This window comes from Octopus bimaculoides, chromosome 14, assembly GCF_001194135.2.
Source record: "Octopus bimaculoides isolate UCB-OBI-ISO-001 chromosome 14, ASM119413v2, whole genome shotgun sequence".
Classification (NCBI taxonomy): domain Eukaryota; kingdom Metazoa; phylum Mollusca; class Cephalopoda; order Octopoda; family Octopodidae; genus Octopus; species Octopus bimaculoides.
In genome coordinates, this window is record NC_068994.1 from 57,610,567 (window position 1) to 57,622,748 (window position 12,182).

The window sequence follows — 12,182 nt, forward strand, 5'->3', positions numbered from 1 at the left end:
TGTGTGTGTGTGTGTGTGTGTGTGTGTGTGTGTGTGTGTAACATTAGTACGTGGAAACTAGTTCCGGCGCGAACGGAGTGTTAGTTCCCGTTAATCTAAGGGAGCCGGACCCATTAAGGCCATGTCTTCAAGGTATCCCCCAATTGTTTATGAAGTGCTACTTTTGTGGGGATTGAACTCGGAACTTTTGGTTGATCTTATTTCTTTGAAATGTGGTGTATATCGCCACCACAAGAAGGTGCATCGTAGATTTATTTCGAAGTGGGTTTCCCCTCTACTGTGTTTATGGCACATAACTCTATAACACTTCACATAACAACAGACAACACGATACCAATCTACTTCATGTCAGCTTTGCATGAGATACGAGACACGCTGTAATGATAGATCACATGATGACACGCCACACGATGACAGGCTTAGCACACGCCATGAAGACAAATTAAGTAACGATAGAATATTTAACCATCCAGTAAAGATCCAATAGATTATAAAAGATATTGGAAAAGATTATTAAACGATTTTCTTTCAGGTGAAAAAATGGTTCGTCCAGACATTTTCTTTTGGAATAAATTTTATTTTTATTAGCAAAAGTGAAGAACTTAGAAACATATGTAGTAATCCCTCGACTATCGCGGGTGTTACGTTCCAAAAAACCCCACAGAAATAATTAAAATCTAAAAGGATATAAATACCTATCGGCCGCAGAAACCCGCGATATACTGAGGAGACCGCGATATAAGTTTACATCTATTAGCCAGAAAAATCCGCGATGTACTGAGTACGCGATAGGTGAACCGAGATATGGCGTGGGGTTACTGTAGTGAAATAATTAAGTTGACGTTAGCATAAATACAATAAGGATATAGGACAATGGTATATACATGGGACATCTGTATACAGTGAAGGCGTCTGGCTTAGTGTTTAGGGGCATGCGGTACACGACCGTGAGTTCGATTCCTGCCGGCGCCATGTGTCCTTGAGCAAGACACTTTATTTCACTCGGCTCCAGTCGACGCAGCTGGCAAAGATGAGTGGTACCAGTAATATAATGCGAGCCGGCCTTACCACATTCTGTGTCACGTTGAATATCCCTGAGAACTATATTAAGGGTGTACGTATCTGTGGAGTGCTTAGCCATTTGCATGTTGATTTCACGAGCAGGCTGTTCCGTTGATCGGATCAACTGGAACCATCGCCGTCGTGACCGACGGAGTGCCGGCAGCATATACAAACTGCAGCAGAAGAAACCGCCACATTTTTTACAGCTGTTGGGGTGGCGCCAGTGAAGTCAGGTACATAGAAATGGTGTCTTCATGAAGCTAATGTTTTATTGTTCCTTATTTTTAGCTACCATTGTGGTTTGAGCTGTTGCAATCATGCATTTCCATTTGAAACGTTTGTCAGCCTTTTTTTTCTGCAACGTGTATAAAAGTTATTATAGAGGTTCTACGAATTTCTAAGGAAGAAAAGAACTGTAAACCTTGAAAAACGAGGAAGAAAAGTTAAAAAGAACTACCGAACAAAATTATACTATTCAGAGGTTTTTACAAAACAGCAGACTTCCTGACTATGCAAATAGGTTTATGAATATGGAGGATTCGAGAAAAAACTACACAGAAAGAATTAAACAAGAGCGGACAAAGAGCATTAAAATGTTAGTCAGAAATAATTAAGCGGTGGGGAAAATACGGTATAAGTTCAAGATTACTTTTGTTTTAATTTTTCCAGCATGTAAGGGAGACAACTTTATACATGTTTCGGTTTTATTAAGCCACCACAACGAAACATTTACTTCACAGAACTTGCAGAAGTAGGGATGAGAAAATTCCTTCTCCTTCTCATCGCCTTCAAACGAAAACTGGGCAAATTTCTTCAAGGGGTACCAGATAAGCCACTTATACATGGATACAGTTCAGTCAACAACAATTCCTGACTTGAATGGGCCATCATACTACAAAACTTGACTTAAAAAATAACTTAAGAGATCCCTTCAGATCTTGTTAAGTTAGACATGGCACGGGCCAATCTTTGACCGAAACATATCGAAGTTATACTAGTTACCTAAGCTTTCGAGTTGATCAAATAAAGCACTGGGATGGATATTCTCGACTAACCTTCTCCTCTAAGTACCAACATTTGAATCAATAATTATTTTTAATGCTGCTGCTGCTATTATTATTATTATTATTATTATTATTATTATTGTTATTATTGTTATTATTGTTATTATTGTTATTATTGTTATTATTGTTATTATTATTATTATTATTATTATTATTATTATTATTATTATTATTATTATTATTATTATTATTATTATTATTATTATTATTATTCATGTCATGAAGGTGGTGAGCTAGCAGAATCGTTAGCACGCCGGGCAAAATGTTTACCAGCATTTCGTCTACCGCTACGTTATGAGTTCAAATTCCACCAATGTCGGCTTTGCCTTTCTTCCCTTCGGGGGTTGATAAATTAAGTACCAGTGAAATACTGGTGTCGATGTAATCGACTAGGCTCCTCCCACCAAAATATCAGGCCTTGTGCCTTTAGTAGAAAGGACGATGTCATTTGCTTTACCAATGTAAATGTTGTTTTAAATATTTTGTTTATTGGGTGGGTTATGTTCTTAATAAAGACTCGTGTATCGAGATTTTTGGTTTATAATTACCATGACTGTCTCGATACGGGGCATTAACCTAATTGCTGGAATTAAGAAATGCCCCATTAGCATTTTTACAGAATATAATTTCCATTTAGAAGAACGATTAGCAGAAAAAATGTGATCGCTCAGCCTTCATTATTTGGTTGACATTTTTGTCGAACCGAATTATGTTGACCTTTCGTTATAAGGGAAGCAAATAACAGTTTTCTTCCTGCTGATAATGGAACAGTCAAAGGCAGAGATTTGGCAAAATCGTTAGCATACCGGGCAATACGCTTAGCGGCATTTAGCCTGTCTTCACGTTCTGAGTTCAAATTCCGCCGAGGTCGACTTTGCCTTTCACATTTTCGGAGTCTCGATGAGATTAGTACCAGCTGAGCACAGAGATCGAACTTGCTGGTCTTGTGCCCGAATTTGTAACCAAACAATAATGTAACAGTCAGACTTTCGAAAGTAAATTAGAATTTTGGAGAAGACCCTCATATCTCTGTTTTCAAAGACATTTCCAGCTCATCTGTTGGTGATGTTAGTTATTGTTAATAATTGTTCAACTTCATAAAGCATGTCGACACAGAGAAGACTTTTGTAATTCAGAAAGTAAATGCTTTTCAAATGATCAATAAATGAAATGATCAATATATGATCAATATAAGACCAATGTATGAAATTAAAAGAGGAAGTTAGATTCGTGATACGTCCGTTATGCAAGTCAGACCCTCGAACAGAGAAAATACATAGACCTTATAGGCGCAGGTGATGCTGTGTAGTAAGAAGGCGACGAGCTGGCAGAGACGTTAGCAGGCCGGGCGAAGTGCTTGGCGGTATTGCGTCTGTCTTTACGTTCTGAGTTCAAATTCCGCCGAGGTCGACTTTGCCTTTCATCCTTTCGGGGTCGATAAATTAAGTACCAGTTACGCACTGGGGTCGATGTAATCGACTTAATCCCTTGTTTGTCCCCTCTATGTTTAGCCCCTTGTGGGCAATAAAGAAATAAGAAGCCTGCTTTCTGACCACGTGGTTTTGAGTTTAGTTGCATTGCGTGGCACCTTGGGCAAGTATCTTTTTTCATAACGCCGCACCGACCAAAGCGTTGTAAGTGGATGTGATAGACGGAAGCCGAAAGAAGCCCGTCGTAAGCATGTGTATGTGTGTGTGTGTGTGTGTGTGCGTGCGTGTATGGGGGGCGAAAGAGAAAGAGAATGTGTGTGTGTGTGTGTGTGTGTGTGTGTGTTACCATTTGACAACCGGTGTTGGTTTGTTTACCTCCCCGTAACCTAGTGGTTCGCCACAAGGGGGCCGATAGAATAAGAACTAGACTTTAAAAATATAAAAATACAAGTCCGATTAAACTTTTAAAGCAGTGCCCCAGAATGGCCGCAGTTTAATTCCTGAAACAAGCAAAAAAAAAAGCATGCAAAAAATACATTTATTCAAATTTCTTTTTTGCGTGCATCAATCAAATGATTGACAAGGTTTAAATTTTGGGAAAATAAGGAAAGAAAGCCAGAATTCTCAGAAACGGTTGTTAAAGTACTTCTCTCCTCAAACAATGTAGAACAGGATTTTCTGCTTATGTCAAAATAACAAAAAATAAATAATCGTTAAAATAGATCGGCTGCCGAGGCAGAAATGAGAACTCAACGGTTTGCTTTAAAACCAGACTTGAATGAGGTTTGTACAAAAATGAAACAAGGTTACTATCTCATTTTTAAAAAATATAAACGTACTTTTTGAAGACTTCTGATTGCTTTCTAAAACTGTAATTGGTGTAAAAACTGCGCCAGAATCCAGTAAAAACGAGGAAAGCAAAGAATAGTTATTGTGCATGTTATTCGTTGATTAAACGAAGAGATGTTCTTTGAATGGTGACTACGAATACGAGATAAAAACATTATTGGATGTGTGTGTTAGTGTGTGGGGGTGCGTATGTGTGTGCCTTGCACCGAGACATCAGCGGAAAAAACCGGCAACCAATGCTTCCAAGAAAAATTACCTTGTGGTACTTTTACCGCTGTATTTTTCCAGAGAGTCCACTAGTCCCTTTTGGCATTGTAAATTGAACCAGTAAATGGCCAGTTGCAAGCCTGTGGCCTAGAATGTTATGTAGAAAAAAAATATTGAGATACGACAGATAGATAGATAGATAGATAGATAGACAGACATAGTAGGCGCAGTATTGCCGAGAGGATAAAAAAATTCGCTTCATAATTACGATAGCAGAACACGTATCACATATCACGTGTTAGCCCAATTATTGAACCAACGAACCCTCACCGTCGAGGGACGGAGATCCGCCCCCTTCCCATAACCACATCTTACATATACCAGCCGGACGGTGATGTTTCTAGTAACCAAACGACTATTTATGTCAATTTGGATACATTTCTAATGTCATGAGCTTCATTGTACGTGTGGGCACGTGTCCCAGAGTGTGCCTGTATATGCAAACAAATGCACATATATACACATATATACCCATATATGCACACACACATCAGTATATAAATATATATATATATATATATATATGTATGTATGTATAAAGAAATATACAGAAAAAATATAGGTATATATATTCATCTATATATATTACATATATATATATATATATATATATATATATATACATACATATATATATATATATGGCTGTTTCAATATATGAGGATATATACATACAGACATACACACATACACATGTATGAATGAATGTGTTTGCGCGTGTGCGTGTGCATATCTTTTTATGAACTTTTCCTCGCTACGCACTAAATATTCTGCACAAAAGCTTCATAAGTGTGTTAACCTTATGTCTTCACACAACACCTAGTTAAAGTCAAAACGCTAGACAAAGGCTTCAACTAACGAGACGAAATTTTCCCTCCCCCCCTCTCTCTCTCTGTATGGATAGACGGACAGATAGATACTTAGATATATATCTAAACATACAGCTTGCACACACACACACACACACACATCTATATATATTTCTTTATTGGCCACAAGGGGCTAAACATAGAGGGGACAAACAAGGACAGACAAATGGATTAAGTCGATTACATCGACTCCAGTGCGTAACTGGTACTTATTTAATCGACCCCGAAAGGATGAAAGGCAAAATCGACCTCGGTGGAATTTGAACTCAGAACGTAACGGAAGACGAAATACCGCTAAGCACTTCGCCCGGCGTGCTAACCACTCTGCCAGCGCACCGCCTTACATTAAATGATAATTCTACACATAATATGATTGACCTGTTTCTCTGTAAAACGTCTAACGAGGATAGAAACTTATAAGATTTGTCTTTTACTCCTCAGCGAGTAATAAAAACTGTAAGTATGAGAGGTTAAAATTGCACAAAATATCTCGATTAACGCTTTGATAGACGCCAAAACTAAATGCAGTGCTAACTGAAATCGTGCTATTCGGGGGCGGAGGGCTATGACAGCATAGATATGAACATAAACACGAGTGCGCTCGGTTATTTGTAATACAAACGCAAACGAAACTACTAAAAATTCCAGAGACTTACAGTCGCTCCCTTTAAGCACTTAATAACTTCAATTAATATTACATAATATGATGCTTATATGTGATCATCTGAAATTGTTATAATTAGAATTATGATATATAATTTATATATTGAAGAGCATTTAAAAACAATTAACTTCGATGACGAGTACACTGCTCTGTTCGTACTTGATTCATTTGAATTACATCAGCGAGAAATAGAAGAGGCTATATTTAGTCGACAGAAATTGATGTTAAACGGTCTTTTCCGGCCTTGAATCCAGAAGCATCTTTACTGCTCGGGAGAAAAACGTGTGGAATGGGAGTCTTTAACGGAAAAGACTTGTTTTGTCTACGTTTTGAAGTCAAGTCGTAGGTCGAGTAGCTACTTGCGATGATATTTTTAAATATCTGAAAGGACTCTTTAGCTGCTTGGTTGTCTGCACTTGCGGCTTTACCAGATATGCAAATGTTGTGTAGGTTAGGCCACCGTTTGACTCAACGCATGCTCTGATAACTGCGGATACTCCTGAATCATTTCCTTGTTCACCCAAGTGCCGGAAAACGAGCATTGTCTTTTTGGTTGGGGAATTAGCTCAAAGCCATCATCTACCCACCTACATTTTCTCTTTTCCATTTTTGTCACAAAAAATTTCCTACGCTTTTCAATGAATTAACATTCCTCTCGTCTCGTCATGACAGAAGCTTTTATTCTAATCTTCCACGTGACGAAGTTGAAAGACTTAACCGAACATTCCTGATATTCGCCAACTTCCAATTGCATCAACACTTGCAGTTTTACAAACAACCTGATGGTTTTTCCGGGCAACTTTAACCAGTTTTCAGCTTTGGCTATTGCAAGGCTTTTCCCTAACATGATGACTAAATAAATTAGATACATATGAGAGTTTCTTTTACATGGTGTATTGAGCTGTGTTTTTCTCAAACCTTACTCGGCGGATGCTAAACATGGACCTGATGCCATCGAGAAATTTATGAGATTTATGAGATTTCACCAACAGAATATTCTGTTAATGACGAATATAAAATAAGAAGACAGCGTCACCAGCATTGCAGTCTCAGAGAAATCTGATGTTAACAGCTTCGAAGTCACTATCATCAAACAAGGCTCAGGTGGACAGATCATGTAATGACCTGTAATAACAGGTCATTACTTGCTGTAATGCTGTAATAACATAAGGGTCCACTCTAACAGAGTTGGTGCTAGGTTCTAAAGTTAGGTGAAGCGAGCACATAAAAAATGGAGCTGTGACATACATCAAACAATTTTTAACTCACTTCTCCTATATTACGCGAAATAATTCATTAGTTATAATCTAGTTAATTGTAGTTTACATTCATTAATTTCGTGTTTCAGTAATGTCCTTAAACTTACAGTTGCTGATATAGGTGTGGCGTGAAAATGATGCAACTCCACGGGATCGTCCAGTATTGAGAGGTCATGACGTCAGGGCTTGTTTTCGTTCTTCAGATGCCAGTGCCCACCAACACATCATCGGAAATTGAGCACAGTTCAAAAATACGGAAGGTTGGTGAAATAAAGCACTAACTCCAGAAAGTTCTCCCAAGGTCATATGATTAACAAAAGAAAAAAAAGAGAGAGAGAGATTTTTATTGCACAAGTGAACTAAAATGTTACAATAACTGTTGAAAAGGAGCCAATTTTAAAAATGTGCTCGGGAGGAGCAGTCGCTCACCTTGCTCCCCCATCAGCTACGGCGCTGCTCACCAAGTCCGTTTCAGTGAACTTAATGTCGGCAAAAGTTTCTGCAAAATCCTTCTACGATGTTACAATGATTATTTGGAACAAATTATGAAGACCAACCAAAGCGAGCCTGACAACTCAAGCATAAAGCTCTCTCGACTATTGCAGAACTGTTCTTTGACAAACTTCGTGGAAATATAGACGACAAACAAAAAAGACGGAAAATCCACTAATTCTAATCAAGATCCCTCCAGACGATCAAATGTAACTTATGCGATCCCACCAGACGATCAAATGTAACTTAAGTGATCCCACCAGACGATCAAATGTAACTTATGCGATCCCACCAGATGATCAAATGTAACTTATGTAATCCCACCAGACGATCAAATGTAACTTATGCGATCCCACCAGACAATCAAATGTAACTTATGCGAACGCATTTTTCCTGAAAAGAGCGGCTTTCTTAGTCACCAGAAATACCAGAATAGGAAAGGGGGAAAAAAAACACGAAATACTGGAAAACGGGAAATAGTGCACCATTGCGGGGGTATGGATAAATGTGAATCATACTTCCTCTCACTAAAGCAATAATGTTTAATGAAATAGTTTTCTAAATTTGATGAAGGGCCTTGCCTAAATCCTCACATCTTCCCGCTTCCTCATAGCAAGGAAATATCTAAAAATACTTGTCAATCTGCCTGGTCCCAACAGACAAATCGGAAAAGAGTTAAGTTACGATGTATGTATGTGGAGAGTAGGGGAGGCTAGTATGCATGGGTGACTGCTAGTCTTCCATAAACAACCTTGGCTGGACTTGTGCCTTGAAAGGGAATTTTCTAGGTGCAATCCCAGGGTCATTCATGACCGGAAGGGGTCTTTACCCTTTACGCTATAAATTTACATTAAAAATTGCCCAAAAGACAGTATCGTGCACAATTAACTACCTTGCGCATGCGCTGAGACAACAGTTTAGCTGACTTTGTCGCTATACACAAAAAAATTAGATATGAGCTAATAATCTTTCTGTGGACAGAAAAATGTGTTTTTTTCTCTGACAAAACTAGAAACGAGTTACATCAATCCCGACTTTCCTTTTTCGCAAACAAAATGTCTGTGATGTAACCATGTTGTTTACTTTTCAAAGCGAGGCTAATTTGCATATGTCTAAAAACGGTTTATTTGCATTGAGCATAGAAGTAGATCACTTGGAGTAACATCAACAAAAATACATAAAATGATAGACAGACAGATAGTCAGACGGACGGACGGACTGACAGAGAGATACATAGATGGAGAGTGTGAGAGAGAAAGAGAGAGGGCAGTAGACAGACAGACAGACGAACGGAGAGACAGGCAGAGATGGATGGATGGATAGACAGACAGAAAGAGACAGATAGATAGATAGATAGATAGATAGATAGATAGATAGATAGATAGATAGATAGATAGATAGATAGGAATAGGGTGGGGTGAAGAATGATAACTTGATTTAATCAAGTATCGAACGAAAAATATTTGAATCAATTTGAAGATTAACAGAACACCAATGAAATACAAAACCAGGTTCTTGGAAATGTGTAAAAAGGTTTCTTACAGAAAACGGAAAACGAAAGAGAAATACGAAGTAATTTGAAGGTGAAGTCTAGAGATAGCTTTACGGTGTACACCTGTAAGTTTTGTATATTTTTTTTTATTCTAAAGATCAGGTAATTCAAGCACATTAAGACAGTATCTAAGGATCAAATTGACACACAATATTTCTCAGATATCAACTAAATACAGTGATGCCTCGCAGTACGAGTTTAATTCGTTCCATGACCAAGCTCGTCTTATTATTCACTCGTTTTACAAATCAATTTTCCCCATTGAAATTAACTAAGAAATAATTAATCCTTTCCAGCCCTGCCAAAACCACTCTAAAATAATTTTTTAGGGGTTTTAAAACAGAAAAGGTGTAGTTGCAAGTAAAATGACAATTATAAAAAAAGAGAATGCAAAAGAAATATACAAACTGGTTTTATTAACTGAATTACCTTAAAGATGGGACGATTTGTGTGTTCGTACTACGGATGTCCTCTCGTACTTCAAGACAAAAATTCGCACGAGTCTCGGCTCGTACAGCAGATTACTCGTATAACGGAGCACTCGTACTGCGTGTTTCTACTCTATTAATACTCGCGATACAATGCAATTGTACTCACAATTTCAGTCGATCTGAAACCAATTATTTTCCCCCATCCGTGAAGAGAACGGTTACAAGAGAAATGTTCTTCTGTTCTTTAGTTCATAATTCTCAGTTTGTCGTTATTGTTTTATTTTGCTTTTTTCTTTTTTTTTTTTCCTTATTCTAGCCATTACATTAAAGGTCATTCTGGAGAACAACTCACAGATTTGTCCACGCCCACACTGCGTGGAGGAAATACGTCGCCCGTCTCCTCTCAATGAGGACATCCGAGTGACACTCAACTGAGATCGCTAAAGACACTCTCTCTCTCTCTCTCTCTCTCTCTCTCTCTCTCTCTCTCTCTCTCTCTCTCTTTATCTATCTATCTATTTATCTATCTCTCTCTCTATCTATCTATCTATTTATCTCTCACTCTCTATTTAAAACGCTTTCGTATTGGTAGAGCTATCCAGATATATGTATGCATATATAAATACTCACACAAACACACACACATACAGATATATATATACATGCACACGCATATATATAGATATAGATATAGATACACACACACGTACACACACACTCACACACGCACACACACATATATATTGCAGAAAAAGTAGCCTAGACGTAAGTTGCTTATAAAATATTTAATTACCCATTCTTACGGTCGTTTCATTAAAATGGTTTTTAGTTACATAATGTAAGTTATAGAATCAAATTGTGTGTCCTCCTCATAACCTCGTTTCAGATAAATGAAAATTCACATGAATTTCTTGTTATTAAATACTGGTTATTTTTTGTACAATTTAAAGTTTAAATTGCACCATATAAATATGTAAGTGCATGTATATATGTGTGTGTGTGTGTGTATGTATATGTGGATGTATGTATGGGCTGGGAATGGCATTGAACATTTTGAGATTTGAGATCATGGCCCTCCCACACTCATGGGACTACAACCCGTATTAGTACTGGACGTCTTGCTTGCCCTGCTTTGTCTCTTTCAATGTGTCAATAAAGTGCAGCGGGTTTGGGAGGTGTTGTGCAAACGTTATCAGGTTGTGCAAACGTTATCAGGTTGTGCAATCGCCGGCGAGCCAACTGTCTGATGCCCGGTCGAGTTGGAGGGCGCCGTGGCGAGTATGGAAGCCGTGGGTGGAGTTGACCGCGGCCGCACTAACCTCATGCACGGGGTACTGCTTGCATTTTGCATGGGCAAGTGTTAGTGATGCTCATCCTCGGACACCAAAGGACAGCCATTACACACACACCCACACACACACACACACACACGCACACACACACACACACACACACACACGCATATATATAAGACGGAATTCTTTCAGTTTCCGTCTACCAAATCCATTCACTAGGCTTTTATCGGCCCGAGGATATAGTAGAAGACACTTGCACAAGGTGCCATGCAGCGGGACTGAACCCATATATATGTATATATATATATATATATATATATATATATATATATATATATATATATATATATATATATATATGTATATATATGGATCAAAAACTCAATAGAGGACAATAAAAACATTCGGACAGGTTGACGACACAAAGGCGGACAAGAGAAACAACAATTAAAAGAACAAGGAAACAAAGGATGGATCATTCGTGGCAACATACCATCACGAATATGTAAACCAGTATTCATGTATAAACTATAAATATTCATACACACACACATATATTTGTTTGTGTGTGTGTTTATATATATATATACTCTTGCGCTTAACATCTTGATGAGTCGCAGGAGTGCCATTGTGACATAAGGCATGTGGTGTGTATAATTTTAGATCTGGTGGAGCCCATCCCTCTCCAAGTCTGACAACAGTAAATATCTTCTAGAGCGAGAGACAGTGAGACAGGCAGAAAGAAAGAAAGAAAGAAAGAAAGAAAGTAAATAATCAATCCCCAGTACTGGACAGTTGCTTTACCGTCCCCGAAAGTATCAAAGCTTATGTTGACCTCGGCGGGAATTGAACTCAGGCCCCAGAAAGCTTAAACCTCAAAGAAATCTATCCAACGTTTTAATAACTGCCAAGAGACCAACTTGTACACGCACATGCATGTATACATAC

At 38.2% G+C, this 12,182-nt stretch overlaps 1 protein-coding gene across 4 annotated transcripts in view; it reads right to left on the reverse strand.

Moving 5' to 3' along the window:
* LOC106868608 (potassium voltage-gated channel protein Shaw) overlaps window positions 1-12,182 on the reverse strand; it is a 78,922-nt gene that overhangs the window by 48,791 nt on the left and 17,949 nt on the right. The window contains exon 2 of one of the 4 annotated variants that reach the window (XM_014913954.2): window positions 4,662-4,759. The exons of the other annotated variants lie outside the window; for them this stretch is intronic. The gene's annotated coding sequence lies outside the window, so the exon portion shown is untranslated. The remainder of the gene's footprint in view (window positions 1-4,661; window positions 4,760-12,182) is intronic. 4 annotated transcript variants of the gene reach the window in all.